The sequence below is a fragment of the Salmo trutta genome, chromosome 25 (assembly GCF_901001165.1).
Source record: "Salmo trutta chromosome 25, fSalTru1.1, whole genome shotgun sequence".
Classification (NCBI taxonomy): Eukaryota; Metazoa; Chordata; class Actinopteri; order Salmoniformes; family Salmonidae; genus Salmo; species Salmo trutta.
The window spans coordinates 3,565,976-3,573,389 of record NC_042981.1 but is presented as its reverse complement, the minus strand read 5'-3'; the positions used below and the strand labels follow the sequence as shown (position 1 = coordinate 3,573,389).

The following is a 7,414-nucleotide window of genomic DNA, read 5'->3' as shown; positions in this document are numbered from 1 at the left end:
GATGTACACTGCAGTTATGGAGTAAAGGATCAGAAGGGGGTTTTGTAGAAGAGAGAAGGGTATCTACATCACTGTGTTGACTTCAGGTCAGAACAGTAATACACTGCACTGACTTCAGGTCAGAACAGTAATACACTGCACTGACTTCAGGTCAGAACAGTAATACACTGCACTGACTTCAGGTCAGAACAGAAATACACTGCACTGACTTCAGGTCAGAACAGAAATACACTGCACTGACTTCAGGTCAGAACAGAAATACACTGCACTGACTTCAGGTCAGAACAGTAATACACTGCACTGACTTCAGGTCAGAACAGAAATACACTGCACTGACTTCAGGACAGAACAGTAATACACTGCACTGACTTCAGGTCAGAACAGAAGCTGAAGAGATGCTTCTTTCGATCCATTTCCAAGGATTTTAAAATGCTCTTTAAATGAACCTTCAACTGTCTGACTTTTATAATACACATATCCAATCAGTTTCAGACTAGTATCATCTATTGACTGCTGGTACTATAATATAGTATTGTATTAACTAGTAGTATGGCTGCATACCAGTACCACTGTAACATTGGGACTTCCCAATAGTGTTGAAATGGAGAGAGAGAGAGAAAGGGGGGTGGGGTAGTGAGTGGAGACAGACAGAGACAGAGGGGGTGTGGTGGGGGAGAGAGAGAGGAGAGAGAGGAGAGAGTATAAAGAGAGGGGGGGCAGGCTAGAGGGGAAATAACTAGAGACATTAGAAGAACTAGAGTTAGAGGTCCCCCTGCAGTATGTGATGAGACCATCTCTTTACATATTATATTACATCCTGTTGAAATACTGGGGTTTTTGTACAGCTGTACTTGTTGTCTGTATCACTGTGTTCACTCACAGCACAGAAGTACATGCCACTGTCTCCTGTCTCCAACTTCTTCACTGTGAAAGATCCACTCTCAGCTACAGTCTTCTTGGCTGAGAATTTGTCTTCACTGAAATCCCCTGAATACTCAGGTTTGGAATTGGGAATAGTGAAGGCTACCTGCTTCATTCCCTCTCCTGGAAGCTGTCTGTACCAGTACATCTGGATGTAGCCAGGTCCCTTAGTGTGACTGCAGTTCATCAGAGCAACACTGTCTTTCGGTCCCCAGAGTATGGTGGGTATCTGAGTGACTTCACTCCCCTCAACAAGACCTGTAAGGATACAGTGAGAATGAAATCAATAGAGTTAGGTACAGTTAGACCTGAATACATCAAGACTCAGGTGAAGTGAACATGTGCTTGGAAACATCAATATTTACAACTAGAGAAGGCCTTCATTGTAAATAAGAATTTTGTTCTTAACTTTCCTGGTTAAATAAATGAAACATTATGAAAATGTACCTGCAGCACAGAGCAGTGAGACAGTAACAGTGAAGAGAAATGTGAACATGTTTGATCACATTATATGTGAGGGTGCTGGAAAGAGTATGGTATCAATGTATATAAAACAAGAGAATTGTCACATAGATGAATAGATGAAAATCAGTAGACCACGGCAGGTTCCACCATATTCAACATGTCAGTGAAGTGGGAGGGACTGATGATCTGAATACATCATGCTAATTAGTGGTTCAGACTGTAGAGACATTCACATTATTAAAGTTAGAGGTCCCCCTACAGTCCATGATGAGACCATCAGCTCTTTACATATTATATTCTATCCTATAGAGCTTGCCAGCTTGTAGTCCTAAAACACGGAAATGAGTCAGCATTTTCTACCTCTGGTTCGTTGACCATTGCTAAGGGAGAAATGAAGGAGGAAAATAATGGGGTTTTGGAATCAAAGGTCTGAAGTTAAAACAGGCTTTGGAGATCTTATACGTTTACAAACTCCCAGAAATGTCATTTATTTAAAAAAAAACGTTTTTTTACCTTTATTTAACTAGTCAGTTAAGTCAGCTACGAACAAATTCTTATTTTCAATGACGGCCTAATGATAGATCATTAGCTCATGCACAAACTTTCACACATCTAGATGACCGGACGGTATGGAGCCAGAGACAGCAGTGGGTTCAAACTGTACATTTACATTTTTTTACATTTTAGTCATTTAGCAGACGCTCTTATTCAGAGCGACTTACAGTAGTGAATGCATACATTTCATACATTTTTTTTTCTTCTCTGTACTGGTCCCCCTGGTCCCCCTTGGTCCCCCTGTATAACCCAGTTCCTACATTTGAATATAAAACTTTTCAATTAAAACTATGCTACATTTTATCTCTGGTACCCTCAGGATGAAAAATCAGAGCAAGATTACCGAATGTAAGTTTATTATTTACCTTAAGAGGGGAATGTATCAAACCAGTTGCCATTAAAAAAGTGTTTTGTTGTTGTGGACTCTCCTTTAAACAATGGCATGGTATATTTTCACTGTAATAGCTACTTTTAATTGGTCACTGCAGTTAGATTAACAGTAATTTAAGCTTTCTGCCAATATAAGACATGTCCATGTCCCGGAACGATGGCTGTTGTATACAACGTCATTCTAGTCACATTCGCAACAACCTTCCCTGTTTAGGGACACCAATCCCATAGAGGATAATGTCAGTCAGTTAACATGACCTTTATGAATTATGAAGCCTTCATGTGCTCAAAATAAGCATGTTGCTAATGAGTCACTAACTGTCAGAGAAATGGAACTACCACATTATTCACACTATTTTCACGTCAATACGCTGACCACGCAAACTAGTCTTCTACAGTCTTCCAAAAAGCTAGTTAGCTTAGTTAGCTTTCTTTGAAAGAAAACGCAAAGATGGTACTCTAAACTGTTTTGATCCAAGTTGCAACCATAAATCTCCAGAGGGAAGGTGCTCGTTTTATCGGTTTCTGATCAATAAAACTGGGTTTTATTGTATTATATCAACAGAAGCTGTACTTGTTATATTATACCAACACTGGGGGTTTAGTACAGCTGTACCTGTTATATTATACCAACACTGGGGGTTTAGTGCAGCTGTACTTGTTATATTGAATCAACACTGGGGGTTTAGTGCAGCTGTACTTGTTATATTATGTCAACACTGGGGGTTTAGTGGATTATTTACGATCCAGATTAGTTCCTGCCAAGGCAGCAGCTACTCTTCCTGGTGTTTATTGTGGATCCCCATTAGTTAATCCCATGGCAGCAGCTACTCTTCCTGGGATCCAGCAAAATGAAGCAGTTATTTACAATTAAAAACATGACATTACATTTCATAACAGATTTCACAGCACATTAAGTGTGAGCCGTCAGGCAATTACTTTGCTACAACATACACTATATGTGACTAATTTCAGGAAACTAGGTGTATGTCGCGCGTCACTTCGTGACATGAGAGGCATTTGAACGTAAACCATTTTTTAAAAACTTTTTTGGGGCTCGCCGCCATTGGACTCTGGAGCAGTGGAGGGATGAATCTCTGGAGTGATGAACTTCACCATCTGGTAGTCCGACAGACGACTCTAGGTTTGGCGGATGCCAAGAGAACACTACCTGCCCCGTTGCATAGTGCCAACTGTAAAGTTTGGTGGAGGAGGAATAATGGTTTGTGGCTATCGTTCATGGTTTGGGCTAGTCCCCTTAGTTCCAGTGAAGGGAGATCTTAATGCTACAGCATACAATGTTATTCTAGAACATTCTGTGCTTCCAACTTTGTGGCAACAGTTTGAGGTACTTACAGAAGAGGAACTTTGAGAGAATTAAATATTTTCAGTCTGGAAAAACACCAGGGATTGATGGTATACCAGTAGTATTTCTGACCTTTTTTTGATGTACTTGATGTCCATTATTAGCATGTTTGAATTACTCCTACAAAAATTGTAGACTTTCAGGTACTCAACAAGGAGGTCTGATTTCATTACTACTGAAACAGGACCCAGGTGGTAAGTATAAAGATCCAGCCTTTTAAAAAAACTGGAGGCCTCACACACTTCAATGTTGTGATGCGAAAATCCTGGTGACACGCATAGCACATAGGATAAAAAAGGTTTTACCAGAAATTGTTCATCCTGATCAGACAGGTTTTTTTACATAGACAATATATTGGAGATATTACTTGAAAAATGTAACATTATGAAACATCAAAGATAGCAGGCCTGGTCTTCATACCAAATTTTGAAAATACGTTTTGATAAAGTACGGCTAGAATTTATATATACAGTTGAAGTCAGAAGTTTACATACACTTAGGTTGACTAGTCTCTCAAAGCACTTCATGATGACAGAAGAAAGTGCTACGGTAGTCATTTAGTTCAGTTCGTGGCCTCAAGCTTAATGATGAGCTTCGAGGGTACTACGGTGTTGAATTCTGAACTGGAGTCAATGAACAGCGTTCTTACATACAGTTGAAGTCGGAAGTTTACATACACTTAGGTTGGAGTCATGAAAACTCGTTTTTCAACCACTCCACAAATTTCTTGTTAACAAACTAGAGTTTTGGCAAGATGGTTAGGACATCTACTTTGTGCATGACACAAGTAATTTTCCCAACAATTGTTTACAGACAGATTATTTCACTTATAATTCACTGTGTCACAATTCCAGTGGGTCAGAAGTAGAGGTCGACCGATTACGATTTTTCAACGCCGATACCGATTATTGGAGGACCAAAAAAGCCGATAGCGATTAAATCGCCCAATTTTTACAATTTATTTGTAATAATGACAGTTACAACAATACTGAATGAACACTTGTTTTACCTTAATATAATACATAAATACTATCAATTTAGCCTCAAATAAATAATAAAACATGTTCAATTTGGTTTAAATAATGCAAAAACAAAGTGTTGGAGAAGAAAGTAAAAGTGCAATATGTGCCATGTAAAAAAAGCTAACGTTTAAGTTCCTTGCTTAGAACATGAGAACATATGAAAGCTGGTGGTTCCTTTTAACATGAGTCTTCAATATTCCCAGGTAAGAAGTTTTAGGTTGTAGTTATTATAGGAATTATAGGACTATTTCTCTCTATACAATTTGTATTTCATATACCTTTGACTATTGGATGTTCTTATAGGCACTTTAGTATTGCCAGTGTAACAGTATAGCTTCCGTCCCTCTCCTCGCTCCTACCTGGGCTCAAACCAGGAACACATCGACAACAGCCACCCTCGAAGCAGCGTTACCCATGCAGAGCAAGGGGAACAACTACTCCAAGTCTCAGAGCGAGTGACGTTTGAAACGCTATTAGCGCGCACCCGGCTAACTAGCTAGCCATTTCACATCGGTTACACCAGCCTAATCTTGGGAGTTGATAGACTTGAAGTCATAAACAGCGCAATGCTTGAAGAATTGCGAAGGGCTGCTGGCAAAACGCACGAAAGTGCTGTTTGAATGAATGTTTACAAGCCTGCTGGTGCCTACCACTGCTCAGTCAGACTGCTCTATCAAATATCAAATCATAGACTTAATTATAATATAATAAACACAGAAATATGAGCCTTAGGTCATTAATATGGTCGAATCCGGAAACTATCATCTCGAAAACAAAACATTTATTTTTTCTGTGAAATACGGAACCGTTCCGTATTTTATCTAACGGGTGGCATCCCTAAGTCTAAATATTTCTGTTACATTGCACAACCTTCAATGCTATGCCATAATTACGTAAAATTCTGGCAAATTAGTTCGCAATGAGCCAGGCGGCCCAAACTGTTGCATATACCCTGACTCTGCGTGCAATGAACGCAAGAGAGCTGACACAATTTCACCTGGTTAATATTGCCTGCTAACCTGGATTTCTTTTAGCTAAATATGCAGGTTTAAAAATATATACTTCTGTGTATTGATTTTAAGAAAGGCATTGATGTTTATGGTTAGGTACAGTCGTGCAACGGTTGTGCTTTTTTCACAAATGCGCTTTTGTTAAATCGTCGCCTGTTTGGCGAAGTTGGCTGTCTTTATTAGGAAGAAATAGTATTCACACAGTTCGCAACGAGCCAGGCGGCCCAAACTGCTGCATATACCCTGACTCTGTTGCAGAGGTGACACATTTTCCCTAGTTGAAAAAATTCATGTTAGCAGGCAATATTTCCTAAATATGCAGGTTTAAAAATATATACTTGTGTATTGATTTTAAGAAAGACATTGATGTTTATGGTTAGGTACACGTTGGCGCAAAGACAGTCCTTTTTCGCGAATGCGCCCCGCATTGATTATATGCAACGCAGGACAGGCTAGATAAACTAGTAATATCATCAACCATGCGGGGTTAACTAGTGATTATGATTGATTGTTTTTTATAAGAATAAGTTTAAGATTGAATCCCCAAGCTGAAAAGGTAAACATCTGTCGTTCTGCCCCTGAACAAGGCAGTTAACCCACTGTTCCAAGGCCGTCATTGAAAATAAGAATGTGTTCTTAACTGACTTGCCTAGTTAAAAAATATTATAAAAAAAGGCAAATCGGTGGCCAAAAATAACGATTGTTATGAAAACTTGAAATCGGCCCTAATTAATCGGCCATTCCGATTAATCGGTCGACCTCTAGTCAGAAGTTTACATTCATAAGTAGACTGCCTTTAAACAGCTTGGAAAATTCCAGAAAATGATGTCATGGCTTTAGAAGCTTCTGATAGGCTAATTGACATAATTTGAGTCAATTGGAGGCGTACCTGTGGATGTATTTCAAGGCCTACCTTCAAACTCAGTTCCTCTTTGCTTGACAACATGGGAAAATCAAAAGAAATCAGCCAAGACCTCAGAAAAACAATTGTAGACCTCCACAATCTGGTTCATCCTTGGGAGCAATTTCCAAATGCTTGAAGGTACCAAGTTCATCTGTACAAACAATAGTACGCAAGTATAAACACCATGGGAACACGCAGCTGTCATACCACTCAGGAAGGAGACGTGTTCTGTCTCCTAGAGATGACCGTACTTTGGTGTGAAAAGTGCAAATCAATCCCAGAACAACAGAAAAGGACCTTGTGAAGATGGGGGAGGAAACCGGTACAAAAGTATTTATATCCACAGTAAAACGAGTCCTATATCAACTTAACCTGAAAGGCCGCTCCGCAAGGAAGAAGCCACTGCTCCAAAACCACCATAAAAAGCCAGACTACGGTTTGCAACTGCACATGGGGACAAAGATTGTACTTTTTGGAGAAATGTCCTCTGGTCTGATGAAACAGAAGTAGAACTGTTTGGCCATAATGACCATTGTTATGTTTGGAGGAAAAAGGAGGAGGCTTGCAAGCCGAGGAACACCATCCCAACCGTGAAGCACGGGGGTGGCAGCATCATGTTGTCGGGGTTCTTTGCTACAGGAGGGACTGGTGCACTTCACAAAATAGATGGCATCATGAGGTAGGAAAAGTATGTGGATATATTGAAGCAACATCTCAAGACATCAGTCAGGAAGTTAAAGCTTGGTCGCAAATGGGTCTTCCAAATGGACAATGACCCCAA

At 39.8% G+C, this 7,414-nt stretch overlaps 1 long non-coding RNA gene across 1 annotated transcript; it reads right to left on the bottom strand.

Moving 5' to 3' along the window:
* Positions 1-920: 920 nt before the first annotated feature.
* On the bottom strand, positions 921-1,672 carry LOC115161861 (uncharacterized). Its single transcript, XR_003869436.1, has 2 exons — positions 1,369-1,672; positions 921-1,179 (listed from the first exon to the last, which is right to left on the bottom strand). It is a non-coding gene; the product is annotated as an uncharacterized LOC115161861 (long non-coding RNA).
* Between the last annotated feature and the right edge of the window lie 5,742 nt (positions 1,673-7,414).